Consider the following 18,123-nt stretch of genomic DNA (forward strand, 5'->3'; position numbering starts at 1 on the left):
AACTGATTTTCGTAAAATTTATTATACAAAGTTATTCGCATGTTTCGCAGAAATTCTGTATTCACGTTCCCCAGCGCGCAGAGAAACATGGTTACAAAAAAAAAAAAAAATGTTTGAAACAAATTGTACCCATCCACAACGCTTGATACTTTATTTTTATAATTTATCAAATATATCTCCAAGCGGTAGAAAAAATTAATAAACTTGATTGAATTGTTGATGAATCATGCAGCCAAATAGTGGAAAGAAAGAATTTATTTATTTCAAAATGAAAATACATTAAAAAAAGGCGTTTTTTTTCTTCTTTCGAAATTGAAAAATTATATAGAGCAGACGATCATTGATGATATATCTAATGGCCAATGGTTTTATTATGAAATATAAATTGACAGATTTGGTCGAATGACTGGAGCAAGTAGAATACCAAAAGGTTTGGGAAGTAATTCCGCCATAGACGTATCAACTGAATATACTGAGAAGATATTATATATATATATATATATATATATATATATATATGATAGGTGATCATTGATGATATATCAATAGTCATTAGCCCTCATATAAAAGGAAAATTAATATATGATTGACAATATTATTTATATAATTGGTTTAAAAAATAAACAATTGTTTCTCAAATTTCAGTTTAATATAGCATACTGGATATGGCTTAATCCCTTTTTTCAACCCTTTAAAACCCTTTATTAACTTTTTTTTAACCTCCCCATTCAATAGCTTGGGTTAAAAAGGCTGAGCATTCACTAGGAATCATTCCAGTCAAAGAATTTGAGAAACGATTTCTTTCTTTATCGTAAATCAACATATAGCAACCTTTCTATAATTAATTGTAATTAATTTATATGTAATCTTATCTTCAAATATTAGATAAACTGACTGATGAGAAATCTGTATGTAAAAGTCATGTATGCATGTACATGATATCCCAAAACGGAAGCATCGAGATAAATTAAATGTATCATGCAATTTTATCAAAATGTAGATTTGTATTAATTTTTTTTAAATGTATTCTGACAAAGGATTTATTACACATGAGTGTTTAAATAATTATTTGAAATCATACGCACACATACAAAATTGATAAATGAAGTTTGGTGAGTTGGTTTGATATCGTTATTGCGAATGTGTCGAATTTTTGCTCCAGTCTGAAAGGATAGGAAGACGCACCAAATTCATACTTGATTCTATTCAAAATGTGCTAAGAAATATGGATATCGCTACACTGCATAAGCAGATGAATAGGAAAAAGTAAGAATGCTGATGCTACCATTGATCTTTACCTTGATTGTAAACCTTGGATTGCTTTTAATAATAATAATTGTTTTCCTGTTTGGAGCCAACAACCTTTAAGGTCGATCCTGCATTAGTGTGCAGTTTATGAAGTTTTCTTCCATAAGTAACACCAGCATCAGTAACAAAATCTGAATAAAGTAATGCAAAGTCATTTATTTGATAGGAGAAAATAGCAGGTTGTGATTTCAAGGCATAACTATGAATGCTAAGCTTTTGAATATTCAAAAATAATTTATTATCCATGCACCATTCAGGAATTTATCTGCACCATTTTGTATTAGAACATCCTTAAAAACGTATAGTTAAAACTCATTTTGTACTTCGCACAAGATTCACCAAAAGTTATCTCATTTATCCACTCAGATTTTATTCTATATTGAAGAATGCTCATTAACTTATCTACAAAAAAAAAAAAAAAAAAAAAAATACTGCTTCAAAGACTTGTAAAATAAGAACAGAATTTTTGAACTACCTACTTATTTTTTTTAGAAGTGTTTTAGAGATCTATAATTTTATCTAAGAAATATATCTTCTTTGATAAACTGTTGAAAAAATATCTTCAGATAGTTTACAATGTTAAGACTTTTACAATGCGATTCGTTTCTTAATATTCCTAACAAAATAAATCAAACCCTGAATTAAATTTATTTTACTATTTGCTTTCATCTACATCAAGGTATATTAAGACTAAATATTAATAATTTTCTGAATAGACATAATTCTTAAAAAAATGTTTTTGTTTCTTTTATGAATTTGAATGAAATTATTCGATTCAGTTCTTTAAAAAAAAACTTTGAAAAGAAGTCGCATTATAAAAAATGACACATTATTCCAAATTTTTACAAGATAAAAGAAACAATATAATAATATATTTTATTATATTCTGTGAAATTTAGACTGCTTAAAAACGCAAAATTCATTTGCATCTGTTTACTTCGTGAAAAATAATTGGAGGTATAGATTAGCATAAAAATATAAATTTGAATCATAATAACAGTTGAACTAAGAATGAAAAATATATTTAATATTTTAACTATATATTGATGGCAATTTTTCAAATATATCCCTTTCGAGTTGCTAGTACTTCAATGTGATGTTTAATCACAAGTAAGCATAAAACTGCATTAAGAAAAAAATAACTCAATGGAACTTTGAGGCAACGCTTATATCAAAGAAATCTTATCCCTATCGATATCAAACAAAAACTATTGAAACAAAATGCAATTTAAATTTAAGTCCACATAGAGCCATTATGGGAGACACAATTGGGGAAAAATTCCTGTTCCTCTTTTCTTGGGCGAGCCCTTTCCTTTTTCACCCCTCATTCCTCCATAACGCCGGCACCATCACAATGCCCTATGCCTAAAGGAATCTTCGGGCTCTCAGATCCTGTGACTTCCTTAAATGGCCGTAAAACTTCATTGTGTTGTCTCCCCTCCAATTCATCAAGATGTCGAAACTGGTAGGGGGAAAGAAATACGTTAAAATACGTCGACACCATCTGCGGTGCAGTAACACCCCTACGTGATTTTCAGTGCAAAACGAATTTGCATCGTTCGTTACCCTACGTTAAAATCCGTGCAGTGCACTTTAAAGACATCTATGGGGCTACGTCGAAATACGTGTGGAACCCTTAGAGGGTTAATTAAAATTCTAATATAAATCTATTAGTCATTGGAGTAGGCAAAAATGTATTTTTAAAAAAACTGCTAAAGTTTAGTGAAAATTTACACCACTATTAAATTGAAATATAAGAAATTTAATTTTAATGGAAATTCAGTTTTTAAAATTTTAAGATGATGTAAAAAAAAACTTTTTTGGACGTAATATTTTCGGAATTATTGGGGGAAAACCACCACAATTTCTCTTAATTTTTAATTAATTAAAATTCTAATATAAATCTATTAGTCATAGGAGTAGGCAAAAATGTATTTTTAAAAAACTGCTAAAGTTTAGTCAAAATTTACACCACTATTAAACTGAAATATAAGGAATTTAATTTTAATTTAAATTCATTTTTTAAAATTTTAAGATGATGTAAAAAAACATTTTTGGACGTAATATTTTCAGAATTATTGGGGATAAACTGCCAAAATTTCTCTTAATTTTTAATTAATTAAAATTCTAATATAAATATATCAGTCATAGAAGTAGGCAAAAATGTATTTTTAAAAAATTACTAAAGTTTAGAGAAAATTTACACCACTATTAAATTGAAATATAAGGAATTTAATTTTAATGGAAATTCAATTTTTAAAATTTTAAGATGATGTAAAAAAACATTTTTGGACGTAATATTTTCAGAATTATTGGGGATAAACCGCCAAATTTTCTCTTAATTTTTAATTAATTAAAATTCTAATATAAATCTATCAGTCATAGAAGTAGGCAAAAATGTATTTTTAAAAAATTAGGCAAAAATGTATTTTTAAAAAATTAGGCAAAAATGTATTTTTAAAAAATTACTAAAGTTTAGAGAAAATTTACACCACTATTAAATTGAAATATAAGGAATTTAATTTTAATTGAAATTCAATTTTTAAAATTTTAAGATGATGTAAAAAAAAACATTTTTGGACGTAATATTTTTGGAATTATTGGGGAAAAAACCGCCAAAATTTTACTTAATTTTTAATTAATTAAAATGTTAAAATATCACCCCGAAGTGTTTATTACCCCTTTATATATTTACCAAATTTGAAACCTCTAAGTCAAATAGTTTGTACTGTAGATCACCAACAGACACACCTGTTCATCTTTATAATAATTAAAGATTATGCAATGTTAACAACAGTAATACTGTATTAATACTGTAATTATGCAATAACAACAGTAATGACAGTATTACTGTTATGCAGTAATACTGCAATTGACTGATTATGCAGTAATGGTATTTAACAACTAAATGCCATTAATGATACCTGTTAAGAAAATTTATTTTTTCTCAAAATACAAAACTTAGAAAATTTTGTAACTGTTCTTTTTTTTTTAAAAAAAATGATGATTTTCACAATTCTTCATGAAAAAAAATCCTTTAAAATTCATTACAAGGAATTTATTACAAGGCAAGCTTTGGGCCTAGAAATAGCAAATATAGCATGTAGTTATTTCTTGGGTACTCATAGAGAATTTTAAAAAATTATATTTTTGGTTGAAAATTTCTCGAAGATTTAACGTCTTGTACAATACTTCTGAGCTTATTGACTTTTACCATTTTTGCATTCCTTTAAATTAAAAAAAAAAAGAGTTGATCATCTGTATTAAAATTATTTCCGTAGGGGAATTAGATATTAGTTATAACAAGGGTAAATTGCAACATTTTTAAAATTGCCGATCAGAATTTTTCACTAACATGCTTCTCATGGCGGACGTCAGTACATTGAGTGCTTAACTGAAATGTGTAACGATAAGTTATGAATACGTGCTCCGTTTTATTTAGAAAGCGGGGAAAAAGTATTTTATAAATTTTTATTTAATGCTACTTAATTGACCATTTTAAAAAGTTTTTATTTATTTACTTTATGTAAGCAAAAAATACTGATATTTGGCATAATTTATTTTTCTAAATTAAATATCTTAAGAGGTGATTTATTTTAAAAGTTGAAAGTAGTGTATTTAAAGTGGAAATGGAACCCAGAATGCCGTTTCACTACAATAAAAAATTTATAATTTTGAACACTTTTTCATAGAAATTCTTGTTGCTGATATATAAATATATTCGTGTATTTTCTACTTTAATTTATGAAACTATTATAGTAAAACGAAATACTTTATTTTTTCATTTTTCATAGAAATAACTATGTAAACAGGGGTGGACGGTAAGTCGATCGCGATTGACCGGTGGACCACTAAGGCATTTTGAAGTGACCGCCTTTACTAAGATCCAAGACGCGCATACTAAAAGAAAAATATTTATGGAGCACCGACGAAAAATTACAAAAATATTTCGGACGGGTTGTTTAAAATCGGAGGTACATTAAAAAAGGAGAAATATTATGATAAAATAAGAAAACTTCACTCTCACTCAGAATTCGAGGGATGTTTTCAAGAATTTTTGAAAGTAGAACTCATTGTTAATGTGTTACCCATTTGGCAAGTTGATGTGGAAGAAGTAACTGAAAATATGAATTATATATTCTTTTTATCGCATGATGATATTTAAATTTTTCTCTTTCATAACGGTATACCTTTAAAAGCACGTAGTTCAGAACCCAAGAGTAGCTTTTGGAATCTAATGGACGAAGTAAAGTATCCTAATTTTAAAAAAGTTGCATATAATTTAACATATTTCTTTATCTCTACCTATTTGTGTGAATCTGCATATTCAACCATAAATATAATTAAGACAACATATCGTTCCCGTCTCCCAGATGACGACTTAGAATCGAGTGCAAGATTAGAAGTTAGTAATTATATACCGATATATTCAAGATGGGTGGACAGTGTGCAGACTAAGTCTTCTACTAACTATAATTACGAGCACTAACTTTAGATGAAAATGATTTATTTTCTAATGTATTTAGCATTGTTTGATATTAAATGCACCATTTGATATTAATATATTTGTGGTTATTATTATTATGTTTGTATCTTGCTATTATTATTATGTTTGTATTACCTTGCTATTATTATTATGTTTGTACTTACGTGCGTAAGTACATATTCCGTATTTATTATTAAGTTATCTATACTTATATAAAGCTCAATCTGTGTGTGTGTGTTTGCGCTCTACAGAAAAGACCATTTGACCTACAGCTACCAAATTTGGTACATGTATACCTTGAAGGTCGGAAATGTGCACCTGAGGTCCCTTTTTTGAAATTTTAATTAGAGTTTTAATTATTAATTAAAAACTAACTTTCCCGCCAAAAAAATCTTTATTTCCCCACCGGCAAATGAGTAAGGCTTTAGCATTTTTTCCCCACGCTTATGAGGTTTAGGCTTAATATTTTTCGGCCGATTATTTCAAACGATTCTATTTATTTTCTTAATGTTTGATGCATTTAAAATTAAACGTTGTTAATGAATCGATCTTTCAGATTCATTCTGAAGTACTTTTGAATTAAAATAAAACAGAATAAAGGAAATTAAAAATTTCTAATCTGCTTAGCGTTACCCCAACTGGCGTAGAAAAATTCACGCATTTCCGTTTCCGTAACTGGCGTTGAAAATTCATGCATGCGCACTGTGTTCTGATTGTTTACATCTATTTTCAACGGAAGCGGAATTGATTTAAATTATTTTTAGCTGAGTTGTATGCTTTTGAAATTAAATTGAATTTATATTAGTTTAAGTACATCGTTTTTTAAGTAATTATTTAACCTGTTTTCGACCGATTATTTTAAACGATTCTGTTTATTTTCTTAGTGTTTGATGCATTTAAAATTAAACATTGTTAATTAATAGACATGTTCATGATGAATCTGAAAAAATTTTGTTGACAGATTCTTGAGATATTACATAAATTAAGAAAGATATTCTTTAGTGCCCATGAGGTTTAAATGCTCAGTGACTCTGTTTTCTGTAATCATATTACAAAAAAAAAAAAAAAAAGAAAAAAAAAGCTTTGTTTCAGTAAAAAATATTATTACATTAATTGCAGATTAATCATTTCCACTTTAATTTAAAGCATAAATTCTACGGGAGCTAACAGAAAATGAGAGAGATACAGATTACGTTATGACTGAAGGCCTTTATATTATTATGAGTGAATTGAAATTTGAAGTTTTAAAATATTTTAATGAAGAAGCTATTAAAGTAGGAATTACATAAAATATTTAATTATTAAAATTTTAACGAGCATTAAGATTGGAATCGGCTGGTCGCCAAAGACGGCTAGTAATAAATATTTTAGACCTTTTGTTTAGCTCACCACACATACATTGGGTGGACTGAAGGTTTCAACACCTTGTAAAATTAGAATTACCCTAGAAAAGTTTGCCCACCTCTTATGTAAAAGAATGCAAACCTTTATACGGAAAAAATTATGAGCATAAGGAATTAAAGACCATTCGTTTTGTGAAGATAAATTAATCTTGAGGATTATATTTCTCAGCAATTCTTTTTCCCTAACGCTAAAAGCTGATTTTTCAATTTTACAAATTTAATTTCAAGTCTTTTGGGGCCACTACTTCTCTTTTAAATATCACCAACATGAGCAATTTATTATTTTGAATAATAAGTTCATTTCGTACCCTTTTTTCTTCTTTTTTCTGTGACATTTAAGTCCATATTTATTTTCCTTCCAAGTTCTTCCTGAAAGTTGAGGTTAGCAAAAATCGTTTGCATAATGACCTACATTTAAAACAAAATACGTTGGATGAATTGCTTTTTAGAAACTATAAAACTAAATGAACTGCAAAAGATGAAGCCTAAAAGTCTGTAAAGATACGAAATGGAAGGTGGGTAGAATTTTAAATTCCTATTTAGTTCTTTTTCAAAACAACATAATTAATCATCACCCACGGTCTAAGTTTTCCGCTAAAAGATTGTTTCTTTTTCTTTTAATTTAATTCCAGCTTTTAACAAATTCGAAAACGGAATTTTTGAATAACTTTGATATCTAAACTGTGGGCAAAATAATATCTTCAAATTGAAGCAAGCGCATCAGATGTATCAAAAGAGAATCTATTTCTCTTCTAAGCTTTCTCATGAGAAAAGAAGGGATATTTTTCATTTTTGCATTAGAGTAAAAGTTTTCGAGAAGCTAAAAAGTTTTAAATTTCGAGAATGATTTATGTGAGGTTTTGTTCTAATGTGTGGTTTTCGAATCACTGGATACATGCCCTTTTCTTTTAATACTTGGAAGAACATAATGTGAAAAATGATGCTGTAGAAGTGGCTCTTTGATGTCAGGAATTCCACGCTAAAGTTTCTTTAATGTGAAAGTTGTGGAAAGTTGGAGAGTGTACGGCCGAAGATAATAGTTTTGACATCTTTTCACTTTTGCTACTGTGAAATACTTTACAGTTTTTATAGGAATTTTAAAGTTTTGAGAAGACTTCCTCTTCTTTTCAACTTCTTATAAAAATGAAATGCCTTTTCAGATACTATATAATTTATTTGAAATATTTTTTTTCTCAAAATAACGTATTTTATGGATGTATCTATCAGTTGAAATAATTTGTAAAAGTGTGATAAAGTGAATCTTGTTGCACTAATAACAAATTTAAATGCTGAAATAGAATAAAATTTCGAAAAAAAAAGAGAATTAAATTAAGCTGTTTCTTTTTTACTTTTAATGCAATTTTTGTAAAATTAAATAAATTAGGAAAAAGTAATTTATGTATCCTCAAAGTTTATCTGTCGCTTTTTTAGCATTTACAGACAGACAAAATTCAAAAATTGGTTTTTTCGGATTCAAAGAGATTTAAAATATAGAAATTCTTCAATATCATGTGGTTATTTTTCAGAGATTGCAACACTTATTCGAAAGAGAGGAAAAAAAACTGTTTATATTTTTACTTCCTCATATATAAAGTATAGGTAAAATATTGTAATCATTAAATAAACCAAAATTTTAACGAATCTTTACGTTTTAGACTTTTTTGAGCTCGAGAAAAAGTTTTTGGCTCTATGCCTGAGAGCTCAAAAACGTTTTGAGCTAGACGAATGAAATTTAGTATATGGACTAATGTCTGTCAAATTCCGAACGAAATTCATTCACTGGGAATTTGTCTGCCTGGCTGTACGATTACTAATGAATTCAAAAACTCCGAAGCGCTTTCATCTAGTTAGATGAAATTTGGTGCACAGGTTTAGCATCTGAAATATAGATTCGTATCAAAGTTTGAACCCAAATCTGCGAAAGGACTGGCCGCTTGTCGTCTGTACTTTCACACGTGTGTAAACTCTGTAACTCATAAAAAGAATGATTTAAATGATTGAAATTTAGTATATTGTTTAGTGACTACAATTTTAATTCCGGGTAAAAATTTGGCTTTATTCGATCGCCCAAAAGGGATTCAAAATTGATATTCTCATGATAGAATCAGTAAAAAGGGTTAGATTTACGCCAAATATCTAAAGTTCGTAACTAATGTTCGCTAATGCCATGCAAGACATTTGCAGTAGTACCTAAGATACATAATTTTATGCTCTCTGAGGAGGATAAAACTTTAATTGAAAAATATGCGAGAGAGTTTCGGGGAGATCTCCAGTAGGTTAATTTCGTCCCAACATGTATTAACAAAAATAATTTAGAACATATCAAAATAAAGAAAATTAACTTCGGAATTCCTCTAAGAATAATGACGACCTATAAAAGTTTACTCTTTCCATTACGCTCGTCATGATACAATAGAATACTTGAACGACACTATCTACAGGGTGATGACAAATATAAAAAATTAACAGTACTAGAGAAATGAAATTTGAATGGTTCGATTGTATCGTTTCTGGATCATCCTTTGCAAGGCAACAAATCTATGAATAGAACATCTGTAGCCTCGTAGTAGAAACTTTTTTCAAGCTTCCCATCCCACAAAAATGCTTTTTATGTACTTTTATTGAACTTAACTTCCTTGAGGGAAATTTTGTATTCTTTCATATCCCCTACCGTGTGTTAAAGATATCGAATTTTATAAATTTGAGTGAAAGTGACATTGAGTGAATGAATGATTGTCACTGTTGGTGGTGGAAAATTGAGGCGTGATTACATTTGGTCAGTTATAAGACGGCCAGTAGTCAGCGCATGCTCAGAAAGGCTGAAAAGTGCTGTTCGGTCCATGGCAAGTACAGCATTCCTGATGTATTGTATTTTTTTCTTACTGTGCATACGTATGTAGAATTTGGCGGTTTTGTGCGCGTGTGTGCGTGTGTGTGCGTGTGTGTGTGTGTGTGTGTGCGTGCGTGTGTGTGCGTGCGTGTGTGTGTGTGTGTGTGTGCGTGTGTGTGTGTGTGTGTGTGTGCGTGTGAAAAAATTGATCACTTATCATAAATTAATTCCGACATTTTTTGCACTTCGTTCTTTCAGCTGTTGGATTCTGTTTTTTTTTTTTTCATTTTTTTTTTACACTTTTCCAAATTTAGGCATTTTGACTTTTTATATTATCATGCATCTTTGTGTAAATATCCATCATTTTATTACTATACGCAGTGTAATAGAAAAATTCAAGGACTCCAAAACGGTAATTTAATTACCGTTTGCCTGAATGCCTTTGAATGCCTGAATATATCTTTTGAAATTATGGCAAACATAAATCAGTCCCTTTCTGAGCATGCGTTGTTTTACTGGACGTCTTATAACTGGCTGAGTGTAAACCCACCTTCGGTCTTTATTTGGCAATCTTAGTTATTGTTTATATTTGATTTCTTCAAGAATATTCAAATACAGTTTCATGTGTCCTCACAGAAAATTCATCCATTGCTGAACTGATTAAGAATTCTGGATTCAAGCTATCTTTCACTTAATCCCATAGCATTATAATCCTAATGTACTGAACGTACATTATTTTTTTGAATAAACAGAAGCAAATTCTAGGAAGAATTTTAACATGTTGCCAATTTGGCAATTACAAAAAATAGACAAAAAAAATCATTAAAAAAATTATATTAGAGAAAAATAAACATACGTATAATGATACAAAAATTTTCTAAATTCCTACAAGAGTTAATTTAAAGATTAAAGTAGCCAGATTTCTTAAAAGTTTAAAATACATATCGTCTGCATATATTGATAGCTATCTTGATGGCACAATAGTTCACACATGTTAGTGATTACATTGCTTATAATCTGATCTAAATGTTATGAATATCAAAATGTGGAAAAATATATAAAAGAAATTTTTTGCTTTTAGCTGTTGGATTTTCAAATATGTCATCCAAAGCAGCCATTGCATTTATTTCTAGGTATCAGAACAAGTAAGAGGGGAAAAGGAATGGAAACTGGGATATCGGTTTTTCACATTAAAATAAAAGACTATTTATCTCAATTGAAAAATTTAAATAGGAAAATTAGAATTAAAAGATCTAAAAAATGAGCCTTGAACATTAAGGTAGTTTAATTAGGTATTTAATTTAAGGTATTTAATTAATTAAAATTTAGAAAAAAATTATCATTTAATTAATACTTCAATTTTTATATTATTAATCTTATTATTTACTTTGAATGGAAGGAAGAAACAAAGACAGAAAATTCTAGCAAATTTGAACCTTAAGGAAAAATTGGTAACAAAATTCTTTCTTTGCAAACATGAAACAAGTGAAGTCGAATAAAAATGTATAAAAAGATATGAAATCAATCAGATGCCCTTAGAAATAATATTTAGAGTAACATTTATGTACATATTATATAGTTAAAAACAAAGAATTTTATTAAACGTGAATTATTTCTCAGTTGTTCCATTATTAATGATTATTAAGGAAACATAAATTCAATCGCCTCTTCGGAATACCAAACGATATGTTTTGAATAAAAATAATTTTAATAAACAACGGAAATGCAAACGAGTTATTGTTCTTTCTATCTTATTGCATTGCTATTTAATGACTGTTTAGCAGAATTAATTTTTCGAAATGAGGATTATAATGAAAATGAATTGTTTGTACGCATTAATTATCCAAGCATGAGATAGCTCAAAACTTTCGCTTTTCGTTCTGTTCATTGTTCGTTATCATTTCATGAAACTCATTATGGTTGCAGATCATCGCAATTTGTTTACTTTACAGAGCCTTAAACATTTTATAAATTAATTATATATTAATTTCTAGATAAGCAGCAGCTCTGTTATTAAACTCCGAGTAATAAAAGCATAAAAATTACTGTTCTCGAAATTGGAATGCTTATTTACTCTTTTCCATGCATAGATAATTGAATTTGAGACTTCAATTACACTTATTAGCTTCGTTTATACTTTAGATGAAAGGGGGTATTTTAATATTATTAATTTTTTATTCTTCTCAAATATATATATATGTTAACTAAATAAGCCCCATACTGATAAGTTTTCATTTTAGTAAATTAGTTGCCTCTCAATAATTATTTACATTAAATGCATTATTGTTTATCAATAATTCAACCTTAAAATCCGAAAATTTAAGACGCGCAGAACAAAAGCCATTTTAAAGTGTTTATTAAGTAGAAAACAATACATGTTTTGATATTTCCAATTTGAAATGATTCCATTACTGGATATGAATAATAAAGTTTTGGAGTTTCAAAGAATCGAGTTTCATAATTCCGGAAATTTAATTTCGCGCATTTTATTTCCAATAAGCATAATTGATAGTCTCAAAAATTCATATGTTAAAAAGGAATAGAAAATATTTGTTTTCATAAACGTGTTTGAATTGGAAATATCCAATTATCATTTATACCTCTAAAATGATCGGTTAGATGGATTTAAAAAAAATCGATTTCCTTTACGATATGTTATGATCAATCCATAAACAGTTTTCAGAAAGCTCATTGTTTTTAAAATTTTTATTTCGAGATCAAAAATATGAGAAATCCTCAAAATCTCGAAGTAAAATTTAATGATGACAGTAATTATTTACATTTGTATAGAAAAAAATAAAAATTGATTAAAAGTTTAAAAAGAGAAAAGGAAAAAAAAAAATACTATATTTTAATCTCTGAAAATCTCAGAAGAGTACTTAATATACTAGAAGCTACTTAATCTCTGAAGAATTAATCATTTTTAAATAAAAATGATTAATTCTTCATGTTCACCTTTTTTTAAAAACTTTTTCTGGCAGTACATTCATACTGAAAATGGAAAACGACCCAGAAAAAATAATCATTTATTTGATCTAATTTAACCTGGTTTGTTCGTAAAATTGGAATTTAGTAAAGAATTTCTAGCCATGCTAGACAAATTAATGACTAGCCAGACTTTTGAAGTTTTGTCTTCCTACATATTCATATATATAATATTTTCACAATTTAATCCTTTAGATAGATTTTGATTCCATACTGTGGCCCCATCTGGTAATGAATTGAGAAAAAAATTTTAAAATTCCATAATATTTATAATTGTGAATTATATATTAAAATATTTAAACTGAAAATAATTCACATAAAAGAAATTGCTCTTTTTTACCACACCAATAAAAACGTGTTTTTTTAAAAACAATATTTTTTAAATATTAGTTTTAATGTTTTATCCGAATATCTCAGACTTCAACCAGATCTTAATTTTCTTTAAAGTGTATTATAAGCTTAAATCAATTAATAACAAGAGATAAAGTAGCTCATTAATATTTTTCTGCACCTAATGGAAGGTGACAAAACGAAAATTACAAAGCCATTTAATTCGTATCCGATAAAAAAAAACAACACTTCTGTTATTTGGTTATATATATATATCTAAAATAGATTTCTTAACTAATCCTTTCTCTTGAAATGAAAATTTTTTTTATATATATACTTTTTTCCTTCTGGTGGAAGAAATAAAATTAGTGGAAAAAAAATCGACACCTATTTTGTGACCTGGGATTCAAAATCGGTTACAAACTTTTTTTAAAGAATACTTTTTCAGAAAAGAGAAGTTGACTCGGAGAAGAAAAAATCATTGAAAAAGATGAAAATGGGAAAAAATTTAAATAACACAGAGAAAAAAGAATCTAAGAAAGATGTACGATCTTTTTTCTCTACGGGATTGTATTTTTTCCCCCTTCACTAAGAAATTTTTCAAACCGTGTATCTTTCAAATTCGGAAATTGCGCTTTCATATCTTTGAAGGAGGGGATACCTGCCAGTTAAAGGCTGTAATTTTTTTCCGATTATCCAAAACTGCAATGCAGAAAAAAAAAAAAGGAAATAATTCACTTAAGTTTTTGTTAGCTGCAGAATTTGACGCGTTTTCATATTTTTCTGAGTGAAGCTGTCAGTAAGTGTTAGGTCTTTCTGAAATGTAGATGGAACATCATGTTGATGGTGAAGCCTGTTGTGAATTGCTTGTCAGATTTCTATCTTAAAATGTTTCTTACTTCTAGGGAAATGAGGGAAAAAAAGACAGTTTACTAAAGTTAAAAAAATGCAATCTAAAATTTTTTCTTAAACTGTTACAGAAATGTCTTTATCAGTGACAAAATGAGGAAAATAATATTTTATCAAAAATATGGAGATTAAAATAAACTGTAGATGCGTAAGATACAGACAGCAATAATTTCAAAAATATTCAGAGATAATGAGCATTATAAGATAAGAAATCTCTAAATATAAAGATTTAATATATAATGAATAAGATTAAAATTTAATTTTTCTAGAATACTTTTATCATATTTTCATGTTTTTGCAATTTTTTCGACATTCATAATGTTACGAATTCGGGGTTCTTTCAATTTGTTAGTCGATGAAGAAACAGTCCTTTAAAAGTCTAAAATATTTATTTAGAAAATTCCAGCAAATTCAGGAATTGACACGAACCAACTATTACAATTACGCACTTGAGTACAGCTTAATTCAGTAGTAACTAATAACAGACTTCAAAAAGTCTCAGACTGTCTGAATTCAAGCGAAAATGCTCTCAGTGAATTCGTCTCTCTCCTTACCCTTACACCACTTCCTATTTATACTCTGCCTTGGCGAGATATGGCATAGGCATTACTCCACTGATTTCCAGAAAAATCCCGTAACTCCCGAAATATTGGTGCTAGAGCTTCAGTTCCCAAACTTCTGAAATCTTACGAAATGTAGCCAAGATCGCCAAAAATCTCCCCAAGTTGGCGATAAGATCTCCAAATTGCTCGCCAAGCAGCCATTCTGCAAACGGGGAAACCGACCCTCCGCTTACTGGCATTAAAGTATAAAATCTGATTCGTCTGAAACATTTACACATAAATATAATAAAAACACAAAGTATTTGTAAATTTGTAACAATATTTTTAATAAAAGAATTATTTTTTACTTTGTAGTATATTTATAAAAGCGTTCTTTATTTTTGTCATATTTCTCATTTAACATTTCCTTTGGTCGTTTTTTGTCCAGTTACCCTTCCCAAGGATGAATCAGGTTTGCCAGAGATTCCGAACAGCTGATTTTACAGGAAAATGTCTCGGTAGGGAATTATCCCGAAATGCACGACGGCTCATTCACTTGAGCAGATTCTCGAATAATGTAGCATCACAAGGCACTCTACGTTGGAGTTCCTGTAGGCACTCGAGATGAATAGACATATGTCCACTGTGTGCATGCTTGAAACTAATCGTCCTTCCTGATTCAACCATTCGAGATAAATGCCTTTCGTGACAATGGCGCTTCGGTTCATTCCGTGTGAGTGCATTTGACTACAGATTGGATTGGACACGCCAAGTGATTTGAACTAATATTCAGTCATTACAAACAGAAGAGTCCATTTATCTGAGGCACTTTGGAGCTGCTAAGAACACAATTATTATTCGCTATTTCAATGCTTCGGATTGTTTGAGTTAATATTTTTCTTTTAGAAGGAGTTAGTTTTACAAACGAGTTAAACATTTGGAAACTGGCAGTGGAAATGGATAGAGGAAACTATAAAGCGGCATCTTTGGTAAGTTTTGAGAACGCCAGACACAGTGACATGCAGCAAAATTAAACAGTACATTTCTAGGTGGTTATTATTTTTTGTTTTGTTTTCGTATGCATTGACGAGTGTGGATGTATCAAATTACTGATTTTTTAATTTTAAACCAGCAATGTAAAAATGTTAAATAAAATGTAAAAGTCACTAAAAAGCGCTTCAGTTTCTCAATTATTTTTAAAACATTGTTGAAATAATAAATCTTCCAGATAGGATGTTTCATCTAATTAGGAAGTGAAGGAGTTTCATAGGTCAAGGATTAAACAATGATTCGTGTTTTGTTGAGATGCATTAGAGCTCCATTTTAGCTCAAGATACTTTTCTATAGAAGGATCAAGTTGTATGAAAAATATTTCAGAATTTTGAATAAAGTAATTTATATTTCAGTTTAATAGTTCTTTTCAGCAAAACTATTTTTTTAAAAAACAAAGCAATGTACTAAGATTTCTTTTTAACTTCCTAATTAATATTCCAATCCTGATATTCCAGGGTTAATATTCCATCTCTGGAAAGGAATTAAGTAGAATCAGTGTAAAAAACCAAAATGGTAAAAAACATGCCAAGTTCTGATTGTTCAGATAACTACGTCAAGTCGATAGGCATATAAAGAATGTTTGCTGTCAATTAATTTCTTAAATCGTCTTCCATAAAACGGCACAACATTTTATCCGGGATTTCCGTGGCGGAAAAAAAATATTGTATTATTTGAAGAAATAATTTGCTTTTCAATGTTTTTCCCAACAGAGGCTCAATTGATCATAAATCTGGCTTTTATAGTGACATAATGAATCATATCATGAATGTGTACACACACACACACACACACACACACACACACACACACACACACACACACACACACACACACTCTTTTTTACGAAAATTGAAACCCTAAGGTCCGTTTCATTGAAGGTAAAAAAGAATTTGTTAAATAGTATTTATATTTTTCCTTTATTTTTCCAAAATTAATAAAAAAGGTACTTTTCTTTTCAAAGGAAAAATAAAAAAAGTTTAGCAATATTTTAAGGCATATACGTTTCTAAAATAACAGAATTGAGCAAATTTGCCGGGTTTATTGCTTATCTACTTGCAATGTAGTAATTTAATTTAATAATAATTTAATTTAATCTGTTTTCCTAAAACACAGATATTTGAAAATTCTAGGTTTCTGGAAAAGTAGGAAAACTTTGCTTCTAATAAATAATTTAATACAAAATAATTTTAAAATGCGTAAATTCACAGTTTTTGAATGAAAAACTTCATTTCGAAATTTAATTACGATTCTCCTCTAGTGAAAGTATTTTCTTAAGAAAATCTAATTAAAATTCTTCTCAAACTAATAACTATTGGTAGTTTATTTTCGTATTTTTAAAAGAGTTTCGGCTGCAGTTACAAAGTTTCAGTTTGCTATAGAAAATGTCTAGAAAGTGCAAAAATATTGACTTCTCTCCCAAAATTTCGACTTTTCTTGAAAAACAGCGTCAGCTGTACTGAAATTGGAAATTTCACTTGAAATTCAAGATAGACGCTGTTGATTTAAGAATTATTTTTGACGGAACTGAAATTCGTTGTCAAAACTTATTAGGAAGACAGAACTACGTTTCGCTATTCAAAACTACATGAATGTTTGAATAACCGAACATCATAACATTTATATTTTATGTCGTTAATTATTGAAATACTGATGACAAAGCTTAAAGACAAGTTCTTTACTTTTTATTGGAAAGTAACTTATCAGTAATAAACATTATATAAATTATTTTTCTTTATTAATTCGAAAGAATATAACGTCCCTTTTTGATAATCTTTGATTTAATTAGACTAGTTTCATGTTTATAAAAGTGAAAACTTTTAATGGATTCTGAGCTCACTTTCTGCCATGCTGGAATTCGGAAATTTATTTATAGTTATATGCTTCTGACGATAATGAAATATTTCAATATTTTCAGAACCTATATATGAGTTTATATCTAAATTTTGGTTTGTTTCCAAAAGCCCAATCTAGTAGTAAATGTGAAGAAAAAAATCGGATAGAAAGTTCTATAACATTTATAATAATAAATTATAAGAGGATATGAAGATAAAAAAAAATCGAATATAAAGTTTCATAACATTTATTACAATGAATTATGAAATGATTTAAAGGTAAAAAAATTGAATACAATGTTCCTTAACTTTTATAATAATAAATTATAAAATTATTTAAAGACAAATAAATAAATAAATAAATCGAATGCAAAGTTTCATACATTTATTTTTATAAACTATAAAATAATTTAAAGACAAAAAAAAATCGGATACAAAGTTCTAT

Source organism: Argiope bruennichi, chromosome 11 (assembly GCF_947563725.1).
Source record: "Argiope bruennichi chromosome 11, qqArgBrue1.1, whole genome shotgun sequence".
Taxonomy (NCBI): Eukaryota; Metazoa; Arthropoda; class Arachnida; order Araneae; family Araneidae; genus Argiope; species Argiope bruennichi.